The 17,617-nt window shown below is 43.7% G+C and overlaps 1 long non-coding RNA gene across 1 annotated transcript in view; it reads left to right on the forward strand.

Annotated features, from left to right (window-relative positions):
- Window positions 1-11,634: 11,634 nt before the first annotated feature.
- Window positions 11,635-17,617, forward strand: part of LOC140385406 (uncharacterized) — a 41,141-nt gene continuing 35,158 nt past the window's right edge. The window contains exons 1-2 of the long non-coding RNA XR_011933358.1: window positions 11,635-11,820; window positions 13,326-13,452. This is a non-coding gene — a long non-coding RNA (uncharacterized lncRNA). The remainder of the gene's footprint in view (window positions 11,821-13,325; window positions 13,453-17,617) is intronic.

Below are 17,617 nucleotides of genomic sequence, written 5' to 3' on the forward strand. Positions count from 1 at the left end.
TAATTTCTTTAGCAAATCCTCAGCATCCTTCTGTGACCGTGCAGCATTATTAATCTCTGTTCGGCTATAATGATCCTGAAGGTCAGCGCATAAACCTTTTTTCTTCGGGCTTGGAAGAGGCAATTCCTTTGGCTTGTCTTCAGTTGGGCTTGAACAGTCTTCAGCGCTGTGCCCTTCATTGTAGCATGAGAGACCGTCATGGTCATGCTGCTGTGTAGTGGAGCATGGTAGGCTGTTATAGCCTTCTTGCTGTTCACGTGAGCATGGTAGACTTGCATCGTCTGCCGCTGGTTGGTCAGGAGAGGTTGCTAGACCCTCATAGTCTTGTTCCTGCAAGGACCGCACATTGGAGTCTTGCGTTGCTTCTATCGTGGAGGCTGTCCACGAGCTCTCTGTGGAGGCTTGTGACACTGGAGTCACTTCTTGTTCATGCAAGGACTGCGCTCTGGAGTCTTGCGTTGCTTCTATCGTGGAGGCTGTCCACGAGCTCTCTGTGGAGGCTTGTGACTCTGGAGTCACTTCTTGTTCATGCAAGGACTGCGCTCTGGAGTCTTGCGTTGCTTCTATCGTGGAGGCTGTCCACGAGCTCTCTGTGGAGGCTTGTGACACTGGAGTCACTTCTTGTTCGTGCAAGGACTGCGCTCTGGAGTCTTGCGTTTCTGCAATTGTGGAGTCTGTCCACGAACTTGCTGTGGAGGCTTGTGACTCTGGAGTCACTTCTGGTTAATGCGAGGACTGCGCTCTGGAGTCTTGCATGTCTTCTTTCATAGAGTCGGGAACGTTGAGCGGGACGTGGACCACGCTCTGTGTGGCAGCAGGGCGCTCTCCGTGTGCTTGCAGCGCTCCCTGTCTGTTAATGTCAGGCTGCAGCATCATCCGGTACTGATAAGTTGGGACGTCATATCTGCTGGATTGAAGATCCTCAAATCCGAGAAATGAATCCGCATCTGCGTCGGATTCAATGTGGGGGCCGCCAATGTGCAACACGAAAGGTTCGTCCGAGTCATAGTCGTATCGGACCACGGAGCTATCATTGGGCTTGCGAGGTCCGGAAATGCTGTAAAGATCGTCATCGAAGTATTCGAGGTCGGAATCATCAGCTTGTGCGTAGGTAACTGCTTGTCGGAGGGTTCTTCGGAGGTCAAATTAATCTCCTGGGTCAATTTGCGGCAATGTGCTGTCATTCCAGGTGAGGGAAGGTTGTTTTACAGCTTTAACAGGTTTTTGGTTTTTTTGATTTGGGACGTTTCCCTTTTAAATTGGATTTGGGACGTTTCTCCTTTAAATTGGTGTGGTCTGGGGCCTCTGACATCCTGACGCTCGGTATGTAGCACGTAGGAAGCGACTGCGCATGCTCAGATCGCTGTTCCTTTACCGATGGCCGTTTTCATGACTGCGCATGCGCAGCATCTCGCGCATGCGCAAACAAAACTTCCGGTTCTGCGCACTGCTCGCGCAACTGTGCTAGCGTGATGCCTTTAGCAAGATGGCCGCCGACCTCGACCCAGCCCTCTCTCAGGCCCGGGATTTCGGCCTCTGGGAATTCGGGCTCCGGGATCCCGGCCACGAGGTGAGTACTGCCGCTTTTCTTACCTTTACTTGCCGATTGGATTGCGTTTTCTTCACAGTACTTGGAGAATTTGTCCAGGACTGCCTGGTAATCGTCCCTTTGCTGCTTCCTGAAGAACCTGAACCTTGTGAATATTTCTCTTGCCCTTGCACCGGCGGTGGTGAGGAGAAATTCAATTTTTTCGCTATCATCCAGGTCTTGGAGTTCAGCTGCCACCAGGAACAATTCGAACACTTGCCGGAATCGCCGCCAGTTTTCACGGAGATCGCCGTGGCACTGGAGCGGCTGCGGAACCGGGAGCTCTATCATTTTGCCTGGGCACTGCTGGTTGTCTCTGTACACTGAGGTATGCCGGCAGGTATCGATCCACTCCTGTACCATGTGGTGTTGGGTTCTCTGGTGCACAGATGAGCCAACACAGTTGTATGTGGTACAACTCTATTTTATTTTAACTCTTATTTACAGTTCGTTCTGGATACTCTGCACGTGCTGTCTCCCTGAGTGTGTCGTGTAGCAGGTCTGTCCTGGTCCTTGTCTCCAGCTAATACTGACCACCAGGTGTCGTGTTTGTGCTTTTATATCTTTCTGTCATTGGTTGTGGTGTTGTGTGTTCTGATTTGTCTGTTGGTGTGTCTATCATGATGTGTGTGTTTGAATATCATGACACCGCCAACAAATGAGCCGGGGCCCCCCGGCCCCAGAGCCCCCAGAGGACTCCCACCAGGAGCATCGAGGGCCATGGCAGAAGGTAAGCAGCTGGATACCTCCACCTCAGATATGCATCCTGGGCAATAATCAAAACTGAGTTGTAGAGCTTGGAGGGCCAGGCATGTTAACGATCACTGAGGGCACCGGGGTAGGAGGTAGGTTGGGGGAGGGGATGGGGTGGGGTTGGGGGCTGGGGTGTTGGGGAGGCGGCACTATCGGGAATAGGGCATTGTACAGCACATTCAACAACTTTTTGCACAACGATTATGATGCTTCTGTCACTGTCTTCCACAATGCAGGCTGACCCCCGGACCCTTTGCCCATCTTTCCAGGCAACCCCCCCTCCCTCCCTCTGGCTGTGCTCATGTCCCCAGAGCTGTGTACCATCGCTGGGTATTCGGATGTTGGCTGCTGCGTGTGTGGTGTTGCCTCCCGCAGTGTTCAAGCACCATGTCCAGGCATCAAGGTGCAATTGGAATGCTAGGCAATGACTCCCACATGCTACATGGCCCTCTCATCCACAGGAATCCACTTGGCATGTGTCATGTGCTCACCTACCCACGATTGCCAATTCCCTATTAGCGATAGCCTTCAGCCTTCAGCCAGAGTCCTCAGCGGTCGTTGGCGTTATGGGTGATTGGTGGGGCAGACAGGCAGGGACAAGGGTTGCCCCTGGAATGGAGATGGCATGGTGGTGCCACGAACGATTGCCCACCCCGCTTGAGTGTGAGTGTAACAAGGCTTGAAGATCACGCCCATGATTAGCCATGATTGACTGGTGGAGCAGGCGTGATTGGTCGGATGGCCTAATTCTGCTTCTATGTCTTGTGGTCTTATGGTCTAAGAGACCGGGACCACTATCACGGCAGCCATGGTAGATGCCTTGTTCCAAGTGTTTTCCATTCATGGGTTTCCTGAGTCAATTGTTTCGGACAACAGCACCCTCTTCACCAATGATGATTTCCAGGTTTTTGTGCAAGCCAATTGCAAGCCTGTGTCGAATGGTTTGGCTGTGAAGACCATCCAAACTTTCAAGAGTGCCATAAAAAAGTAATCTCCATGGGGGTCACACCAGCTGAGCTGCTCATGGGCCATCGATTGAGAACCCGATTAGATCTTGAGGGCACGATTTAACGACCTCCTCACGCCTGACTTGGTGTCTGATATTTGGTGGGGAGGTTGGAGGCATTCTAGGAATCCCAGAAGAGTCAGCAATCAAAGCAGAGGTGCGACAGATTACTCTGGCTGGGCGACTGGGTTTTGGTCCATAATTGGGCCTCAGGTTTGGTTTGGTTAGAAGGACGACTTGTGGCCTCGTAGGGCCAATGTCTTTTGTGGTCAATGTGAACGGAAAGAACATCAATTAGCACATCAACCACTTGAGGAGTGGCTCCTCCCAACGTGGAGTCACCAAGTCCAACTAGCATTGTGAATACTCCTGTAGCTCTGTCCAGCCAAGGTGAGCCAGGGACTCCCGTTTCTGTTTGACCTGCTGAGTCTGCTGAGGCAAGTGAAGTTTGTTCACTTGTCATCGAAGTGGTGCCTCCTGAGGCAGCACTGACTGTGGATGACTCGGTCAACCAAAAGAGTTCCGAGCTTGTGGCAGGGCTGTGGAGGTCCAGAAGGGCCCAGAGGGCTGCAGAGGTCCAGAGGGCCCAGAGGGGCACAGAGGTCCGGAGGGCCCAGAGGGCTGCAGAGGTCCGGAGGGCCCAGAGGGCTGCAGAAGTCCGGAGGGCCCAGAGGGCTGCAGAGGTCTAGGACGGCTCAGAGGGCTGTAGAGGTCTGGAGGGCCCGGAGGGCTGCAGAGGTCTGGGAGGGCCCAGAGGGCTGCGGAGGTCCGGGAGGGCCCAGAGGGTTGCAGAGGTCCGGGAAGGCCCAGAGGACTGCGGAGGTCTTGGAGGGCCCAGAGGGCTGCGCAGGTCTGGGAGGGCCCAGAGGGCTGCGGAGGTCTAGGAGGGCCCAGGGGCCTGCGGAGGTCCGTGCGGGCCCAGAGGGTTGCGGAGGTCCGGGAGGGCCCAGAGGGCTGCGGAGGTCCAGGAGGGCCAAGGGGCCTGCAGAGGTCCGTGCGGGCCCAGAGGGTTGCGGAGGTCCGGGAGGGGCCAGGGGCCTGCAGAGGTCCGGGAGGGCCCAGAGGGCTGCAGAGGTCTAGGACGGCTCAGAGGGCTGTAGAGGTCTGGAGGGCCCGGAGGGCTGCAGAGGTCTGGGAGGGCCCAGAGGGCTGCGGAGGTCCGGGAGGGCCCAGAGGGTTGCAGAGGTCCGGGAAGGCCCAGAGGACTGCGGAGGTCTTGGAGGGCCCAGAGGGCTGCGCAGGTCTGGGAGGGCCCAGAGGGCTGCGGAGGTCTAGGAGGGCCCAGGGGCCTGCGGAGGTCCGTGCGGGCCCAGAGGGTTGCGGAGGTCCGGGAGGGCCCAGAGGGCTGCGGAGGTCCAGGAGGGCCAAGGGGCCTGCAGAGGTCCGTGCGGGCCCAGAGGGTTGCGGAGGTCCGGGAGGGGCCAGGGGCCTGCAGAGGTCCGGGAGGGCCCAGAGGGCTGCAGAGGTCTAGGACGGCTCAGAGGGCTGTAGAGGTCTGGAGGGCCCGGAGGGCTGCAGAGGTCTGGGAGGGCCCAGAGGGCTGCGGAGGTCCGGGAGGGCCCAGAGGGTTGCAGAGGTCCGGGAAGGCCCAGAGGACTGCGGAGGTCTTGGAGGGCCCAGAGGGCTGCGCAGGTCTGGGAGGGCCCAGAGGGCTGCGGAGGTCTAGGAGGGCCCAGGGGCCTGCGGAGGTCCGTGCGGGCCCAGAGGGTTGCGGAGGTCCGGGAGGGCCCAGAGGGCTGCGGAGGTCCAGGAGGGCCAAGGGGCCTGCAGAGGTCCGTGCGGGCCCAGAGGGTTGCGGAGGTCCGGGAGGGCCCAGAGGGCTGCGGAGGTCCGGGAGGGCCAAGGGGCCTGCAGAGATCCGGGAGGTCCCAGAGGGCTGCGGAGGTCCGGGAGGGCCCAGGGGCCTGCAGAGGTCTGGGAGGAATCAGAGGGCTGCGGAGGTCCTGGAGGGCCCAGAGGGCTGCGGAGGTCCGGGAGGGCCCAGAGGGTTGCGGAGGTCCGGGAGGGCCCAGAGGGCTACGGAGGTCCAGGAGGGGCCAGGGGCCTGCAGAGGTCCGGGAGGGCCCAGAGGGCTGCAGAGGTCCGGGAGGGCCCAGGGGCCTGCAGAGGTCCGGGAGGGCCCAGAGGGTTGCGGAGGTCCGGGAGGGCCCAGAGGGCTGCGGAGGTCTGGGAGGGCCCAGGGGCCTGCAGAGGTCTGGGAGGAATCAGAGGGCTGCGGAGGTCCGGGAGGGCCCAGAGGGCTGCGGAGGTCCGGGAGGACCCAGAGGGCTGTGGAGATCCGGGAGGGCCCAGAGGGCTGTGGCGGTAGGGGAGGGCCCAGAGGGCTGTGGAGGTCCGGGAGGACCCAGAGGACTGTGGAGGTCCGGGAAGGCCCAGCGGGCTGCAGACTGATTTTGATGGACTTTCGTTCGCCTACTTTCTCTGTTGACATTTGTAACTCTGTGAATGGATTTTGGGGTAGTTGTAATAAAAGATTTAAAAGGGGAGAGATGGCAATGCGATTCCTTTAAGGGGGTGAGCTCCACAGGCCTCCTGACCGGTGTGGGGCCAAGCGCGCAGGAGCACGTGAACCCTGGCCAATGGGAAGTTTGTGTGGGCCCCTGGGAGCAGGACCCCGGGCATAATGGACCAGAGAGCCGAAGTGTAAAGACCTGTTGTGAAGTGTTCTGTGCCTGTTACTTATCTGCCTTTGCCTTTCATAAATAAACCCCTTTGTTAACTACTGGAAGCCTCCAGTGTCTGTCTCGATCCACCACAATCCATAATATATTTTTATATGTTTATATAATACATATTACCCAGGAAAGGTTGGACATGGCGTGATAGTTTATAAAGACAGAGCGATTGAGATAAAAAATGTTAATGGGAGCATTGAGGATGGCAGTTTAGGGGAGGGAGCAGAGGCAGTACCTGAGTCGAGGGAACCAGCTATAATGTCAGGCGGCATGGGAACCATGATTAGAATTTGATTGTTCAGCAGTTTAGTGGGAACGCGGTCGAGAAAGCAGGAAGTGAATATCTGACAGTAAGACCGGCTGATTACTGTACCAGCTGAGAAATGTCCTTCCTCTTCCTTGGGTAGAGAGGCAGGTGTCTGCTGCTTTGCAACATGCTCCTAATTAAAATTAAAGTGGGCAGTGAAAGTGGCAGGAGAAAATTGCAGTTAGATAAAAATAATGGGACTGGTCACAGGGTGTTATGTGGTGTTGTATCACGCACATTATATGTCATTAATTATTATTTAAAATTTGAAAAAACTGTAAAAATTTCCTTCGTGGGTTGGAGACCCATGAATATGTTCAGCATAATATTTAATTATTTCACAATGCATCTGTCATTTCTGACAAACTCGGCCTCAAACCATAACCTGCCTTTGCTCTCTCCGGGGTTGTTGGACTTGCTGTTTATTTTTAGCATTTGATTATATAATTTCTTTCGATGGACAGAATTAAACAGGTATTGCCAGTCTGCTTATAACTTAAAAACTCATTTGGTTTCATGTTGAGAAAACAGCAGACAACAATGGGACATTATCAAGATAAAATGCATATTTTTACATTCCACACAAAGGGTGCGTGTGTGAAATGTTGCTGTGCTGTTGCAGATGCAAATTGCATATATGAAATTGGGCTGTTGTCTACAGTGGTATTTGTGTATACTTTTGACCAAAACGTAACACTGCGAATAAAGTCCAATGTAATAGCTTGCTCCTTGAACTGTTTGCTTCTGCCTCATTTAGGTCTCATAGGTCGCATCTCTAAGCTCTCTAATCCCACGAGAGAGAGAAAAGAAGCTCTGCTGGTATGTACAAATGCACATTCAAATACAACAAAAGCAGCGTACCAATATTGTAAACCATGGCATCCAAAGCACAGAAACATTAAGCTGTACAAAATTTCCAACGGAAAACTGAAGCTCAGAGGAACCAGATTGGAATATTCTTTGAAACTAGTACCTTCGACATGACGTGTGAAAATGCTCAAATGAGGATGTGGCTTGTTGAAAGTGTTCCTGGCTCTGAATGATAACTATCATACATCCTTATTGATTGGACACATGTTTAAATGAAGGAAACTACCAAACTGCAAAATGATATTTTCATTATTGATAACACCACTCTTTTTAAAAGAACAGAAGCACAATACATGAAAGAATAATTCTATTTTCAGCTGGCCCTTTCACTGTTCAAATCTCCCTATTGATTTCTAATGCTGCTAAAGAAAATCTTTCTTTAGTCCTGTGAAACAAATCATATAATCCTTTCAAAAAAAAGGACAATTTTTAAAAAGGTTTGCATAATTGTTACAACAATGAGGTCACATACTATAACACCTCACTCCAATCTGTAAAGAGTCAATTTCCTTTCCATTTTAAAAAGGTTCAATTACAGTGCCAGTAAAATTGCACGGATTGCCAATGCCTCCTATTGGTCTTCTCCTGTCAGCCATACCTAACGCTCTTCAACCAGTGTATGAATCAGGCGCTAAATCTTCTCCGAGTGTCAGCTACCTTCTTCATCAATATGATCTCTGGCTTTCACCACTTTCCCCCTGAAATCCAGCTGTGTGGCTAGTTATGCATGGTAAATAAATCGAGGCAAATGGTAAGATATCCATTTGATTATGGAACACATTAATAAACTGAAAATGTCATATGCAACAAAAAGGTTCTTTTTACAATCCATCTATGGCACTGTGCATCCTGCACATAAATTTTGTGAGTAAAGCTATCAACCCCCTTACATTTTATGCTGTCCATTGGATGATGGTTAAAAAAGGACAATGGCATAAAGGTGAGACATGCTGAACTTTTCATTAATTCACTCCTGCATTCCTACATGTCTGCAATGCAGAACTTACATGGTGATATGCTGCTGTTTACAATATTTTGAATTATAGTCAATATCCTACATATAATATAGGTTAAGTATCTATGCATATTAAATTGCACTATCTTTGAGCAAAACAAACTTTGCATATTTGAAATGATAGTTTCTGTTAAATTTCTGAATTCATAAAATAAAATAATTTCCAATGTTTGTGAAAGGAAGAATATTTATTACTGTTACTTTAAGGATATTTGAAATATATGTGCCTGAGGAGAAAAAAATCTGTTTATTTTCCATGCGATATTTTTTCATGCCTTTAACCTGAAATTAATACAATTGATATAATTACATTTCTAATATCAAAACTGTAAAAAGAAAGATTAACTTACAGTTACAGGAGTGTCTACTGACTTCACTATTTTAAATCATTTTAGTAAAATAAATATCTTTAATTCCAGGAAATTATATAAAACAAATTAATGAGAAAACATTAACGAGTTAAAACATACAGTTCCAGTGCTCTTACACATTTGTCCCTTGGTTCACTAAATAATTGTTATGCTTAAACTCAGCTGATAAAAATTCAAAAGCTTTCTTTGCCAGGATGGAATATAAATCAAGATAATAACACACTTTTAACAGTAATTCTTTAAATGGAAGTGTCAATTATTAATTTTAAAATTCACTGGGCATTTCAAATGGAGTTCAGGAAAATATATCTCATTAATTGCAACTATTATGAATATAAATTCTTGTCTTGATGAAGTGCTTTTGTGCAAGTTGTCTCTCAGCCTGCTTTATAATATTCCATTTGTTTATTTTGTTAAAGACAGTTAAAACTGATCAATTGTCATTATTTATCTAACCGGAAACAAATAATCAGCTAGAAACCTTTGACACCAAAGCAATCCATGATAGTAAAATGTCAATGGTGGAATGAGAATTCCAATTGCACTTTGTCAGGAGAACGATCAGCTCATCTCCTCTTCCCTCTGTGCAGTGGTAGATTACTAATTTAATCACATTTGCAAGCCAACTTGGAGCCTTTAAAAATGAACAACGCAAACTCTGCCATATCTTTACAGTGTTGATAAAATAAAGCATAGCCTGGGAAAAGTGTGATGCAGAACAGGTGAATAGAGTAATTACTATTATCAAGGCTTTTATTTTATTTTAGTCGTGTTTTAGAAACAAGTGCAAAAGCAGAAATCTAAAAATAGAGTTACCACACAAGCTCCACAGTGTGACATTGTTGGAGGCACAGCTTCTTTTTTTTTGTTCAGATATGTATGTATTTTCTGTAAGTCTCATTTGCATTGGATCAAATTTAGAAGAACAGGTTTACTGCGTTGGGAAAATGTAAACATTTTAATTTTTTTTAAAATTCAATAGAGTTCAAAATAAATGCATAGTGTTGGAGCATTGTTATTGTATTCATTCATTTACCATTAAAGGCTTCAAGTGATTAAGTATGCAACATTGAAATGACTGCAAAAGCAGAATCTGGGCTGGCAATGAACATAAGTCCTCTTCATTTCTACCTCTTTTGTTTTGCTTGGAATTGCTTAATTTAAGAAGAAACATCAAAGATGCAGCTGACAGCTTTGAAGCATAGGATAGAAAATAGACCTGAATGGACCTTTACAAAAGCTCGACTCCAGAATCTAGCCAAGCTCAAACGGCAAATGACCCGACCATTGCTCCCGTTACAAAAAAGGGTCAGGCGCAGTTTTAGATAAATAATGCATGTGACTTGGATATTGTTTCACAAGCAGCAGAAAATGTATTCATAATGAATCCAGTTTCTTTGCCATTCAATTAAGATTTTTTTTTCCAAAACAGTTTGATTTAAAATATACCTCATATTAAAAATGGACGGATAAAGTCATTTGCAAAACAGTAACATTTCTAAACATAAGTTCGATTTTGTAAAAAAAAATTGCGGCAATAATGAATGGATGCTTTCTCTGGAGAAGCCCAAATGCTTCCAAAATTCCAAAGTTTGAGAGAACTTTACATCCATATTAGAAATAATTACATGCTCCACCATCTAGACATATGTCATGAAATTCATTCATGCAGTGTATGGGCCCCAGCATTATTCTGGCCTTGCTCTCTCTGGTCTACACAAGCTGAGACCACACAGCAATGGTGTTTCTGCAGCTAACTGTACTTAAACTTTGTGTCTGATCAAGTTAAGTGTATTGGATTTGAAAACAGTTAGTCAATTGTTTCTAGTCCCTAGGTGGTGGTTTATGGTAATGTTTGCATCAATACTAACAAAAGCCATACTGCAGTACAAAGTACATCAAGGAAATGAAAGACAAGGCTGCCTGTTGTCAGCTCTGTCTACAATAAAAGCAGGATTTAGAGCTGGGGCAGAGATCGTTAGGGAACTGCAAAATGAATGAACTGCAGAAATCATGGGGTTGATGGTTCATGGTAGTGGTTAGGGACTGGCTAATGGTCTGGGTTGTACCCTAGCTATGAGATATATGAACCCAACTCAGTGGCCATACAAAAAAGGTCAGTGAAGAGGAAAACGTATGAGGTAGCATAATAGGGCTTCATCGTTAAGAAATCGCAGGAGGAAAACAAGTTCTGATTCATACAAATCATTAGTTACAGTGTTGCTGATTAGCTTGGCTGCTAAAAACAGAAGGTCAGAATCTTTATTGATTAAATAAGACCTTTTAATACCTTATCCTAATTAAACTATTTATAATAACAGTAAATCAAGTATTCCAAACTGGCAAAAATGCAAATATGCTATTATCTTAGGCCAAAACATAAAGAAATGGCACTCACATTACAAGTTTGATTTAAATGATCAAAAACATGATATGGTGAATCCAATGTACAGTAAATAATGGATTAAAACCAATACATTTCAATGAAATGATAATTACATACACCTATTAAACTATATTAACAGTGTGAGCCATGTACTTATCATTTGAAAGCCATTAGAAAAAATTAGAATCAAATCACAATCTTCAATATTCATAAATAATGGCAAAGGGAGGTTTCCCTACATCACAAATTTTAGTTAATGCAAGGTTTCTAGTAGAAGGTAAATGACTCATGAATGAATATTTGCAATATTTTTATATTAATGTCTGAGCAAAAATGTATTTTGGACTTTTAATATCTGAAAATTAGTAATAATAAATAGCACAAAGCTCATGCAGAATGATTCTACTGAAAGGCAAACATTTATAGGCTATTTCCACAATGATGACAGAACAAAATGCAAATAAATTCACCTGAATCCATGGTAAAATTACTAGTTCAATTATGAAGCAATTTTTAAGATGGAACTAAAAGAAATAAATGCAGCAATAATATGACATTATTCATACAATGAATCTATTAATATACGAGCATCGTTATCCTTTATTTGAAGTCTAACCTCAGGATGCCTGCTGTGTTGCTGGATGCTAGAATGTCGGAAGAAAATAAGTGAAAGCACATCTCACCATGGGGTAAATTGTCTGTCGAAAATAAATGTACTTAGTTTCTGATTTGAATGCTGCTTTCTGCGAAAATAGGCTGGATTGTTATCATTGTCTGCGAAGACTAATCTTTCCTGAGCGGAGAAAAAAGCCATGTGCAGAGGAACAAAAGCCACAGTGCAGTATGCAGGTAGGCCGATATCTGTTCTATTGTATTTAATGTCCCATTTTAATCTATTTCAGGCTTTTAATGTCATTGAACCAACTATGAGATGTACTTCAGACATTAGCAGGAAAAAATAAATGCAAGTTATGACTCAGATGGACTAGAAAAATATACATTTAAAAAAATAAATAGATGGAAGTAAAAATCTTTTCTTTTAGATTTTGGTAGGACAGGAATAGTAAACCTTTAAATTATAAATGTGATCCGTTATGGCATCATTTTTTATTATCCTATGGTCACATACCATCACTTAAAACCCCTTATGACAAATAATTTTTTGATGTGGTCAATATTTATTACTACACAATTGTTGGGAAAGAAATGCTAATGCACTTTCAGGTCGCCAGAAAGTGAAAAGTAAACTGTGGGTTTAGCGCTCACAGGGCACAAAAATACCATATTTTCCATCATAGATAAGAGCTTATTTACCATGTGGAATATATTTCTCAAAATGTTTCACAGAAGCAGAACAATCAATGGCACCAGAGAAGGCCAATTAGCTTATTGAGTCTGTGCTGGCCCATTTGAACTCAAAGAGATCTTAATATTTGTTTAAAAATGTAACAAAATGTAATGCCTCCCCCAGGTGAGTTTGGAAGCAGGGAGCTTGTGGGCAACCTTCCTGCCCAGAAGTCAATTGAGGCCTATAAAGGGCCTGATCCTGCTGTCACTAGGTTTGACCAGCAATGGGGCAGGGGACTCGCTATCAGATCTGCTAGCAGCCTACGGAGGATAGTCCCTTATTCACTGGCATTATGTGCCCAATCAAAGGACCAGGTGATCTGGAGGAACCAACCCACTGCTCTTCCTTCTGATCTTCCCCCCCCCCCCCTCATTGATCGCTTCCCCTGAGCTCCCATCCTTCCCACAGTCACGTCTCTTCAGGATCCATCAACATCCTGGTGAAGGCCCAATTGTAGTACCAGCAGTGACCACCGTTCCTAACCTTTGATTGGCCAGCAGTTCTCAAGGGCGGGATCAGTTTGATTGGAGGCCTGCACTGCCCAGGTAAATGCCTGATTGGAATGTAATTGTATCAGGCCTCCTGGAGAAAACAACATGGGGCTCCCACTTCTTCTCCAACTGGTGGACAAGACCCCATGTCGACTACATTAAATCCCATCCTTTATGTCTTAATGACATTCCAACTATTTGTTTTTGGTGGTGAGTGCAAGATTCTGTAGATGCAGTTCAAAAATTAGATTTGTCTTGTCGAAGTATGATGAACTTATTTTGTATTTTTATGGGTGTGTTAGTCGACGATGTACAACCTTTGTCCACAAAATTGATTATTGTTATCAGTAAAAGATAATCATCCATTTTAAAACAAATATGAAATGATTTCTCAACTTCTCCTCTACTCGCCCTCCCTGACCGCTCTCCCTTTTGAGCATTGTACTTTCGGGAGATGAAATTATAAAATATGAGTAACCAATTTGCTTCCTAAATTACCTGTCTTTAAATTCCAGTAATAGGGAGATACTGCCAATGAACAGGATATCTCATTATAAATCCAGGTAAACATGCAGTTATGGAAACCATCTCAGAAACTGTCCCTTGTATCTCCAGAACGAATCTCATTGCAGAATCCAAAAGGTATCTCTGTTTAACTGAATTCTCATTATTTTTTGGTTATTATTTTCAATAACTCATCACCATGTCAAAATATGAGGCTAATTTTGATCAGTTAAAACAATACATAACATCATTATTTACACAAAAATACATTGCATGGAAAGAATGTGGGTGGGGTGGGGGGGGAATAATTTCTTATAACTATCATTCAGCCTGTACACAAAACATAGAAGTGGTTGTCGTGAATCAAAATATCATCAAAATAATAATTTCATTACTTTAATGAGGGAAGACAATATAAAATGCTAACATATATAATTCCAGGAATTATGGTTCTGATTGATGCATAATGATGATTGCACTGGTGTGTGAAACGGTAAAATTAGGCTGCGCTCATAAAGATTAATTTAGTTCACAGTATGAAAATGAGTGCTACTTTTCAAGTGAACAAACCAACAAACTAAAAGGGAAGAGTTAGCAAAGAATTTACTTGCCCTATCTTATCTGTGGCATGATAATAAATCTCCAAAATTAATGCTGTGGTCAATAGACATTGTTGGTAAGTGAATTATTTGATTGTAGACACCTATTTTTAAAAGGTTTTTGTTATAAATCACTTAAAATACTTCATGATGTTGAAGGAGTTTTTGAACTTATGCAAATTACATTAAACTACCTCCTTTGACTAAAGAGACTTTATACTTCAAAGGATGAACAATCTGCAATTCATTTCGACCTCTACCTGCAACTTGTCAACAGATACATATTGCATGATTAAATCCATTTTCCTGAGTTGCATTATGTCGGGGTGCTTAAATCTCACACAATTACAATATTTTTATAATTTTTCTTTACAATTGTAAAGTTATGTGGGCACTTAATATTTTGATTTTAATTATTTCTCTATCTGTTAAACTATAATAAAATACAACATACCTCATTTCATAATGACTAAGGAAATTTACATGACAAAAATTGCTACTAGCATTTTATATAAATGATACCATCTGTTCAAGATGACAGGATGCTTTTTTGTAAAAGGAAAAATTTGAAAATTTAAGGACATTCGAACATTAACTGTCATTATGCTGCGCTTTGTTGGTTATTTTGTTTGATATGCGTCTTGTGACCTGTATATAAAATTCATAGTTTCAGAAGTGACATGTGCGAGTCTTGGACACGCAGGGGAAAAGGCATATTTCCTGACCTTGTAACCATGGCAACCTTTCACTGATTGGTAGCAAGCAGGCTCTGCATTCCTTTGACACTGGAGGCAACGATGTGAGGTTACAGACTTTGATGAAAATATGAGGATTTTCCTCACATATTAAAGGTATTCTGAAAGATCAAAACTTGTTGAACAAATATTGAGATTAAAACTAATCAACTCCATTAGCCAGAATTTTGATAGATGCTGACTGATTTCACTCACATCTCGCAGCAATGAGCCTTTACAGTTCAAATAACGTGAAAACTTCTCAACATTCACTTTATTTTTATATAGGGTGCTCCATAGGTTTGACACTCTTCATTTCAGTTGTAGCTTCTACTTGAGTTGCAAAATATATATAATTTGGACCATTTTCTCTAAATAGTCATGAGATTTGTTAAAATAATGAAAAGACAAGACTTATCCAGGAACATTGAAATTGTAGTTCTTCATGGAGATGGAATGAAAATCTTCACCACATTTTGCATTTCACTGTATTTTTATTTTTATTAAATAACAGCTTAAAACAATACAATTTTAAGAAACCCCATCAAATATGTCTACAATGATTCTTCAATAATGTTCAAAGAGAAACATAATTTTATAATCTTACGAATATTCCTATCTAACAGCTAATATGTTAATATGTTAAACATAGCAAAGTTTTGAGATTCAAATGTATACTAACATTCAAATTTACAATTCATGTAAAGACTGAACAGAGGAAGATTCCTACTTTATGGATAGGTACATTTGAATTATGCTTCTTTTATTCCTGGTAAGCAGTTAGGTATTATTGGGAGCAATTGACTATTTGCCAGAGATTCTTCAATCCAATAACTTGGGAGTGGCAAAGTCACTATTCAATTACTGCAATCGGTCACAACTGGGATAAACTTGTGTGTATGACTGCTAACTCCACTGCTCTCAAGATCAATATTTTACTTGTGTGTAAAGCTACAAAAACAAATTCATAAAAAAGTACCTATGTGGTGCTATGTAATTTGGCATCTTTGGACAGATTTAATTCCAATCCGCACACCAATTAGACAGTGAAATTCTTGCTAAAATAACTTAAGAACAAAGAAGTTCTCAGGAGTTCAAGAACGTAAACCCCATTTTATGTTCATATTGATGTTTTAGATAAAATATCAATAAGATTAATTTTTATAAAGAGGAGCATTATAGCCCTCCAACAACTTTACTTAGGACCACCCTTTTACATTTAGATGGACAGATACAGAGAGAAGCAGTTTATCCTTGTCCAACCTGAACCTGATTCTGTTTCCCAGGTGGCACATGTAGCAGGAACTCCAAATTACATCTTATTCCAGCTTATTCAGAGACACAGGGATAGAAACAATTTGATTCCTTAGTTAACTAAGTCCAAAACATTTTTTTAAACTATATTCACATAAGGAATGAGGATTAATCAAATTGAAATTATACAAGTCTCCTTTAGCACATTGCACTTAACTGTTAACAGCAGTGTATAATGTCCAACGTAAGTTTAAAAGAGTGAAGTTTCCATTAATAGTTCTTTATCTGTTGAACAATCCAATATGTTCCTGTTTGTATGAAGGAAAACCATGGGGCGAATTCTCCATTTGAGAGACTAAGTGTTGACGCCGGGAATGAATTGCGAGTATTCTACGTGGACGAAAACGGTGCCAGTCTCAAAGTCATTCAGATCCAGTTAATGGGCTAGAACTGGTGCCACCGAGAACTCACGCAATTCCAACGCTTGCCGACTCTCAAACCACCCAAGGTGATTGCACTGTTGTGCTTGAGCAGATGGGTTGGCTGGGGCCAGAGGGTACCTAGGGGGGTGGACTGGGGAAGCACCCATACGATCCATGGTTCTAAAGTTCCCAGTGGGTACTTGCAGGCTGCGGCAATGGCAGTCCATCCCCAGCCACCCCAACCCCACAGTCCACCTAATAACCACCCCATACTACTCACCCCAGTCCTGGCAGACGCCACCCCGGGCCAGTGGCAAACTGTCAGCACACTACAGTGATGTTGGACACTGTTTGTACCCCCTCCTGCACCCTCAGCAGCCACAACGCCCATTTCCCAATTTGAAATACTACAAGTGAACCTTGCTGTCGGTAATGCCTCCTGGCAGAGGTGGTGCATCGTGAAAGGTCCGGAAAATGCCAGGTCGGGGGCCGTTAATAATATGCCAATGGCCTTTACTGTACAATTTGCATGCCCACGCTGGTGTGCGGCGTAGAACACATTCACGCCGCTGTTGAGGCATCGGAGCATGGCATTCTGCCCAATAACTCAGTCAGACCTGCAGTACGCATGTACTTTGTCCAAGTTTATAAGGTTATAATTTCTCCAATTTCCTCACCCTTACTTCTGAAGGCAGTTTGGAAAATGGTCTGCTGGCTGACTGATTCATTGTCAACAGTTTCATCAGAACTGTTGTACCCAAAACTGGGCAATTGAAACTTGGAAGAAATTATGACTTATCTGCCAATGGAAAACAAAGAATCTCCCACCTGGCTGAAAGAATTTTAAAGCAACTGTGCACTGCCATCAATATCTCTGGGAAAAGACAACTATTTTACACAACACGTGACTGAAATAATAGCTGTCATATAATTACTGCAGAGTTAATTCTTTTAAAAAGTGTCTGTTATTTGATGAAACTGTGATGCATTTTTTTAATATCAAAAAATTGGACACATTTTTAAAAAAAATCATAAAATAATCAAAAATTCCAAAGAAAATCGTTACACCACCAACTACTGACAACGTATACTGGCATAATATTTTGATATGTTGCAGTTGCTGAATGTATCCAGTGAAAATGACTCTTCCAGGGGAACTTATCTTTTCTATTTATTCAGCACGGGTAAACCATTTATTGCCTTGTAAACATGAAAACTGCAGTGAATGTAACTTAAATATACAGGAGGCACTGAAATCCGGAATTTTATTTTTCTTGTTAGAAGATCTGAATAA

This window comes from Scyliorhinus torazame, chromosome 11, assembly GCF_047496885.1.
Source record: "Scyliorhinus torazame isolate Kashiwa2021f chromosome 11, sScyTor2.1, whole genome shotgun sequence".
Lineage (NCBI taxonomy): Eukaryota > Metazoa > Chordata > Chondrichthyes > Carcharhiniformes > Scyliorhinidae > Scyliorhinus > Scyliorhinus torazame.